The sequence below is a fragment of the Oenanthe melanoleuca genome, chromosome 2 (assembly GCF_029582105.1).
Source record: "Oenanthe melanoleuca isolate GR-GAL-2019-014 chromosome 2, OMel1.0, whole genome shotgun sequence".
Lineage (NCBI taxonomy): Eukaryota > Metazoa > Chordata > Aves > Passeriformes > Muscicapidae > Oenanthe > Oenanthe melanoleuca.
In genome coordinates, this window is record NC_079335.1 from 127,867,449 (window position 1) to 127,875,036 (window position 7,588).

Here is a 7,588-nt window from a genome sequence, read left to right on the forward strand (position 1 = left end):
GAGAAGTTCCCAGACTCACCTGAGTCACATCAGCTTCACTTGTTAACCCTTTCCTCAGCGACTCATATTCTTTCTAGTCACCTCCTTGGAAATTAAATCCCATGAGACTTCTTTGACCAGCCCAGGAGGAAAGTGAAGTCTCTCACACCATGCTAAATCTCAACAAAAACTTAAGATTATTTCATGGCAGTGACATTTTAGTTTGAATATTTGGCAAATCTGGAGGAAAGGTAGAAATTTTTTTTTTTTTTTTTTTTTTTTTTCTTCCTGGATTTAAATAAGACAAATGTCGTGCATTTTTTTCAGACATTTTTGTTTTCAAAGATGTGTTTTAAAGTCACTGGTCCCTCTGACCAATTAATTTGAATTGTTAATGAGATAGAAAATATACCATTGACAAGATATTTTCCCCCTAAAAATAGTATCCTCGAGCTGAGGAAGAGGTGGTGGTGAGCAATCTCCCAGCACTGCACACTGTTTCACATATGTGTTCTCAGATGCCACACAGATTTTGCAGCAACACTCAGAAACACTTCACAGCAGTCACAGCTCTCACAGTACTTGTAACTGACAGAGAATGAAGATTAATTTCTAATTTTATAACTGGAGAAAGTGTCTTGTTTAGAAATATTTGCAAATGCATCTTATGCATCCAAGTCATTGTCCCTGACTGACAACTTCTATGGCACTATTTACTGAGCATCTGATTGCCAAAAACATGTTAAATTCACAAGAAAAAATTCTTGTAAAGCTACATTTAACATAAAATAATATGTTGTTTGTGCTGCTGCAAAAAGGAGTTTTCTGTTTCTATATCTTTATTAAACTTTTAGAGCTATTGCATTTATTGTTACATGCAATTAAAATCATATTATGTGTGTCATCCTATTGTAACCTGAAGTGATTAAGTTCTCTTATGTAACCTAATTAAGTGATGTGCAGACTGAAGTTTTTGTATTATTTAATTATTTATTACATTTTTATTTAAGTAATATTTATTTCAGTGTCACAAAAATATATTTTATATAGAATTTCCTTCTACTTCATATTGATGTTCAATCCAGTTATCACTGGTATAAATGAATTTTCCAAGGAGCCTGTTGACCTTAAGTTATTTATCCAATCTGCTTATATATCTAGACAGCATTGTGATTTCATGCTAAACATTGTAAATATTAAAAATATTAACAAAATGCTTAATTAGATGCCTCAAAATGGGGATTGTTCTCTTTGCAGCACTATTTCACCTCTGTTTAAAGACTAAAGTGGTTACAGAAAACAAAAAGTCATCTCAGACTCCAGGTTAGGAAATGTCATGTTTTGGGATCTGGCAAGTTTAAAGTCATAGTTCTACATATAAGAAAATATGAGAATTATGAAATGCCATTGTGTTTTCTTGGTAAAACCTAAGAACAAGGACTGTAAGTCTGAGTGAATATATGGAAGCAGAGAAAGAATACTAGATAAGATTCAGAAGGCTTGAGGGAAACATCTGTACAACTGACAAAAGATAAAGCATCCAATTCTGCAGAATTATTAGACCAAATTAAGCACATTCAGATGGTCTCTGGTGAATAAATCTCAATTGTCTAGGTAACAAATATTTCCTGTTTTGTTTTCAGATGAACCAAAGTAATTTACAATGGTTTCATTCATTTCCAGGCTACAGGTTCCAGATTGGCACTAATTGCTCAAAATGTAGCTGTTCTTGGAACTGGGATGTTTTTGTTGTTGATCTGGGGCTAGCAGTTCATTACTCAGCTTTTAGCCATTGTGTGAATTATTGCTGTAACAATGTAATGATTCAAATGAAGATGCCTGCTGGACATGGAAAAAAAGATAAGAAGGAACTGTAAATCACAGAAAAAGTAGATTCTGTGGCATTTTTAAGTTTTTATGTTGTACTAAACTGTGTTGTTTAATAGGGACATTCGTGATGCATCAAGAATATACTCCTTGAACAAGTCAAACCTACCTTGTTCTATTATTCTGACAAAATGGTGATATAGCAAATATGGAGCTGAAAATTGAAAACATGAGTTACTCATTTGTGTTCTCAAAGAGTTTGTAGGATTCAGAGCATACTAAACATTTTGAAAGTACTGGGTCCCTCAGGCCTGTCCTAAATCTGCATTTGAATTCCCTAGTCTTTCCCAGCACTCTGTTTTCTTTTCTTGTTTTATTTTTTCTTCAGTTTGTTCCCTTTCAGAGCCCCTCTCTTCTACCTCCCTCTCACCTTGCAGTTGTCTCTAGGCTTAAGTTGAAAAATCACTATATAGAAACCATCAGTAACAAGGAGGGGTGAAAATGTGACAGTGTAGCTGACCATGCCCTGCAATTCCTTGCTCTGATTTTCATTCCTTTCCTCTCAGCCAGGAAGAGAAGCAGGAGCCTGAGAACTTGTTTCAAAGGAAAATCCTAAAAGGATTTTCAGTGAGGTAGGAATTAGCCTTTCCTCCCAGGTAACAAGTGAGAGGACAAGAGGAAATGAACCTCAAGTTGCCACAGGAGAGGTAAGCAGAACCATAAAATTATAGAATGGTTTGTATTGGAAGGGACCTTAAAGATCATCCATTTCCAACCCCCTCTGCCACTGGCAGGGACACCTTTCATTTCACCAAATTGCTCAGAGCCCCATCCAACCTGGCCTTAAAATACCTCCAGGGCTGGGGGCATCCACAGCTTCTCTGGGCAACCAGTTCCAGTGCCTCACCAGCCTCACAGAATCTTCCCCTAATACCCAATCTAAACCTACTTTTTTTTCAGTTTGAAGCCATTCCCCCTCATCCTGTCACTACATACTCTTGTAAAAAGTCCCTCTCCATCTTTCATGAATGTTTTCTTCAAGTACTGGAAAGCTGCAATTAGATCACTCCTAAGCCATCCCTTCCAGGCTGCACAAACCCAAATCTCTCCACCTTTCCTCACAAGGAGAGGTTCCCCACCCTCTGACCATCTCAGTGTCCCTGCTCTGGACTCACTCCATGCCCTTTATGCCCTTCCTGAGCTGGTACCCAGAGCTGGGTGCTGTGTTCCAGGTGGGGTCTCTCTCACCAGAGCACAGCAGAGGGACAAAACCTCCCTGCCCTGCTGCCCACGCTGCTTCTGGTGCAGCCCAGGGCACGTTTGTGTCTCTGGGCTGTGAGTGCCCATGGCTGGGTCATGTCCAGCCTCTCACCCACCAGCACCCCCAGGCCCATGAGATTCCCATGGGCCATTTCTCCAGCTTGTCCAGGTCCCTCTGGATGGCATCCTGTCCTTCAGGTGTGTCAGCTGCACCACTCAGCTTGGCACATCACTGCAAACCTGCTGAGGATGCACTCGATCACATTATGTCAGCAATGAAGATATTAAATAACACTGATCCAAACAGAGACCCCTGAAGGGCACAACTGGTCTCTGATTTCCAAGAGGACTCTGAGCACTTGACCACTGCCCTCTCGCACATATCTGTCCAACTAATTTCTTATCCACTTAACAGTCCTCTCATCAAATCCATCTCTTTCCACTTTAGAGAGAAGAATGTTCTGGGGGAGCATCTCAGAGGCTTTACAGAGGTCCAAATAAATGAACCTGTAGCCCTTCCCTTGTCCACTGATGTAGCCCTGCCCATCCTAGAGGCCACCAGACTGGATATTAGGAAATATTTCTTCTCTGAGACGGTTGTTGAGCAGTGGAACAGGCTTCTAAGGGAAGTGATTGAGTCACCAACCCTGAAAGTCTCAGGCATGAGACTGAGGCATGGTTTAGTGGTGGAAACGGCAGTGTTGATTACAGGGTTGAATCCAATGACCTTAGAGGTCTTTTCCAAGCTTAATTATTCTGTGATTCTATGGTACTTTGTTGTGTTTCTTATTTGTAGACTGTCTAAGAATTTATTCTACTTCTTATGTAGAAGTAGTGATGTGGACAAAAGGATTTACTAACTGCATGGGTAGAGTTAAGTTTTTGGAAGTTAGCTCCCATATTTAGAGCTTCCAGGCTTTTCCTTCTTCTCACTGAGTTGGAGGTTGAGTCATGTTTGCTTCCAAGCTGTTTTCTACATTTACAGTGAGGGCTGATGATTCACAGGCCTAGAGGTGCTCTGTCACACATTAAAATAAGAAGTTAGAAAGTTTTATTTTTAAAAGAATATATGTTTAAAAAAAAAAAAAAAAAAAAAGAAAGAAAAATAAAGTTGCTATGCTTTCCATAGCAACTCAGCAAAATGTTTTACTCTCAGTATATTAAGCAAACTTGAAGGAAAACAAGTCTCAAGCATCTATTTTTAGTTCTAGGTAGAAATCTACTTTTTTAAAAGTGAAGTTCTTCCTGGAATATTGCTTATTGAGAAAGGACATCTTCATACACCAGAGGTAAAAATAAACTACTCTCACTGAAAGGCAGAGAAAAAATAACAGTTGAAAGACAGTAATTAAACTTCATGCCTTTCTTATGAGCAGTGAAATTTGTCATACACATATCTAATGAATCAAGTAGCTCCTGGTACAATTCATGAGCAACAGTTCAGAGTGGCTAAGAGACAATGGGGATCTTCTGTGAAGGCAGGGGGGTTCCACAGTGCACGAGTCTCACATGGGTGACAGAAAGTGAGAAAGAACTGAGCTTCAGTCCTGCAAACTGGCTGGGTTTCTAGGCAGATCTAGTGATAGATTCACATATCCAAGGGATAAGTTTTAATTTTCTTCTCCCACAAAATGAGTACTTTGAAACTAAATTATAGTGGTGAATTTAGTGCTTAATGAATATACTTTATAAAGTTTATTTCCAAGATGCTTTACATATTGAGTTTGGATTTGCTAGATTCCTGATCAAGGCTAAACCAACTGTTGCTACTGTAAGACTTGCTGTTGATATTAATTAGCTAAAAGTAGATTCTCTTAATATTTGGGAGCATTAAGAAAATTAAGGCATGAGCTTCTTCTAGTTTTCAATCATGACTGGACACCTAGCTAAATTAATAATTTTTGAGAACTTCTACTATTTTTTTGCTGTGCAAAACAGGAAGATTTTCAAAGACATAAAATGAATAGGGATAAGATGCCAAACTTCCAAGAGCCAGGAAAATGTTTCTACATTTTTAGGAATGAACAGTGCTTTTCCTTTAGGTGTTTTAAATGGCATTTGGGTTGGGAATTTCTCCTTTAGATGTTTGGAAAAACTCCTGATTTTCAAAAAATTCTGAGAATATACCCTGTGAAAGATAATTTATTTATGGCTAAGCTCCAAATCACTGGTTGCTTTCCACAATGTAGGATGTATGTTGACCCTGCAGTTCCAAAAGCCTTTGCAGGTGATGTGGGCTTGTTCAGTGTATCCCACAGCAGTGACAGCCCCATGGCATTATCCTCATGACAGCTTACACAAAACCCACAGAAAAAAACTCTCATTGTAAAATGTGTGCTGTCTCCACTTCAATGCTGTAATTCAGCCTAATTGGGTATATTTAATAGCAGCACACCCACAAATGTTGTGTCTACACTCTCAACAGGATGTAGCCACATTTCTACTGCAGTTATCCATTGGATTACATCTAAAAGTATCCATAAAATTGTTTTTCTGTTGATGAATATCTGCTCCCAGACACAGACTGCTTCAGCAGCCATAGAAAATACTTGGATTGTTGTTACTTTGAATCAGAATAAAAAAATTAGCTTAAATCTGGACAAAGTTTGGAAGCATCATACAAGTTACAGAATGCTTCTTAAAAACGTATTGAAATATTCTTTTTAAAAATGAACATAAACACTAATAAACTGAGGTCCTGAGTGGGTGTTAAGTGTGTATACCAAGTACACGCCTAATAGTGCTTAAAACTAAAATACAAAGTTATCCAGCATGTTTTCTGATTATATGGAACTCTTTGGTGGATTAAGTTGCACTTATTTAATGAGTGAGCCTGAACTTGGAGCAGTTGTCCATGTTGCTAAAAGTGAGCCAGAAAGTGCATGACTTGTCAAAGGAGCCAGGCCAATTTGTTTGGGACAATTTCTAAAACTAATCAATTAAGACCTGCTTGCAGCAGAAAAGAAGGGCCAGGCTGTGACCCTGGAAAAGTCTGTTTGATCTGATTTCCAGGGCAAGTGATAATACAGTGAGCACTGTCTCCTGTCCCCCATCCTAGATGTACAAACAGGAACCTGAACTAGTCATCAGGATAAAGTTTTCATCTGCAAGGCTATAGAAGCATCACCTCTGTCATTGTTCTATCAGATAACAGACCAGAGGCACCAGAGGTGGGAACAGCTGCTGTATTAGTTTTTAATTCACCTTTTGGCTTTTCCATTGTGCAGACTGTCAGGAACTGTCAGATTGTCTTTATCTGTCTTTGTAAAGGTCACACATGCATCATGAGAGCTCACCAACCTCTCCAACATCCATAATGCAGACAAGATTGCTGTGGCTCAGAGTGCAAGGTTGTAGAGCAAGAGAATCAGCAGCAGCTCTGGACTGAAAAAGGCATCTAACTCTTCTCTGGTCAATGTTCAAAGTGAGACACGAAATGCATGAGAGTGGGCAGTACCAGCTGCTGAATTGCAGCTACACAGCTGGTTCAGTCTTCTAGATAAAGACTAATAAGGATATTTCAATACATGTGGTTTTGGTACAATTCCATAAATGGTTTCCTTAAAACCCATAACTAATAAATAACTGAAGTACATTTGCTTTAAGAACCCAATCCTCTTTCACCAGTACAAAATTCATAGTTGCTCAAATTAAAGAGTACAAAGCAGTCCTGAAAAAGCCTCACTGATTTGCCAAACTGAAAGCAAAGGACTGGGTGGAAAACTCCAGGCAGTGAGATCAGCTCTGCAGCACAGAGCATCTGTGCTCATGGAGAAAGACACAAAAACAGGGAGGCTTTGAGGGCAGAGGCACTGGAGACTAAATGCCTTACACAACACTGAAATTATTACCTACATTCATGAATTCATGCATCCACAGCACATAAGCAGCTCTAACAACTCACAGAATTTAAATTTGTTCTCCTTGGATACTCTTCTGGCTTCAATTTCTGTAGGCAAGTCTCAGACAGTGTCAGCTGAACAGGAAATTCTAGTTATGCTAGTGACTGAATGCCATGTTCTCAATGATTCACTTTCTGAAAAAGTTGTCCTTTTTTTGTATTTCTGTCAGGATTTCTATGTTTCCAGAAATCCTCAGAAAGGCAGGAGTAGGTGTATGGAAAATAAATGCAAATAAATGCGAAATTACACCCTTCAGACTTCAGGCAGTTTGGAATGGATGTTCAAAGCAAACTGTCCTTATCACAACTGCAACCAAGTTTACTAACCCAGCTGAAGGGTGAAAGGTTGTAATTATCAGATAGAACTTAGAATAAAAATACTCACTCATAGCTTGATCCAAAATCCTAATCTATCTCACAGAAATCACAGCATAATAAAGACACAGGCTTCACTGCCCATGAGATCTGAGAAAGTCATTTACCTCTGAGAAAACGGGTGGATTGTTGTAAGCATTTCAGAATAGGGATGAATTCTTTCTCTATATGAGTTTTGGAAGATCTCAAACTATTAGACACTGAATGGTTGTCAGATGTAATTAAGATGTACAGGTAGCTCAGTAA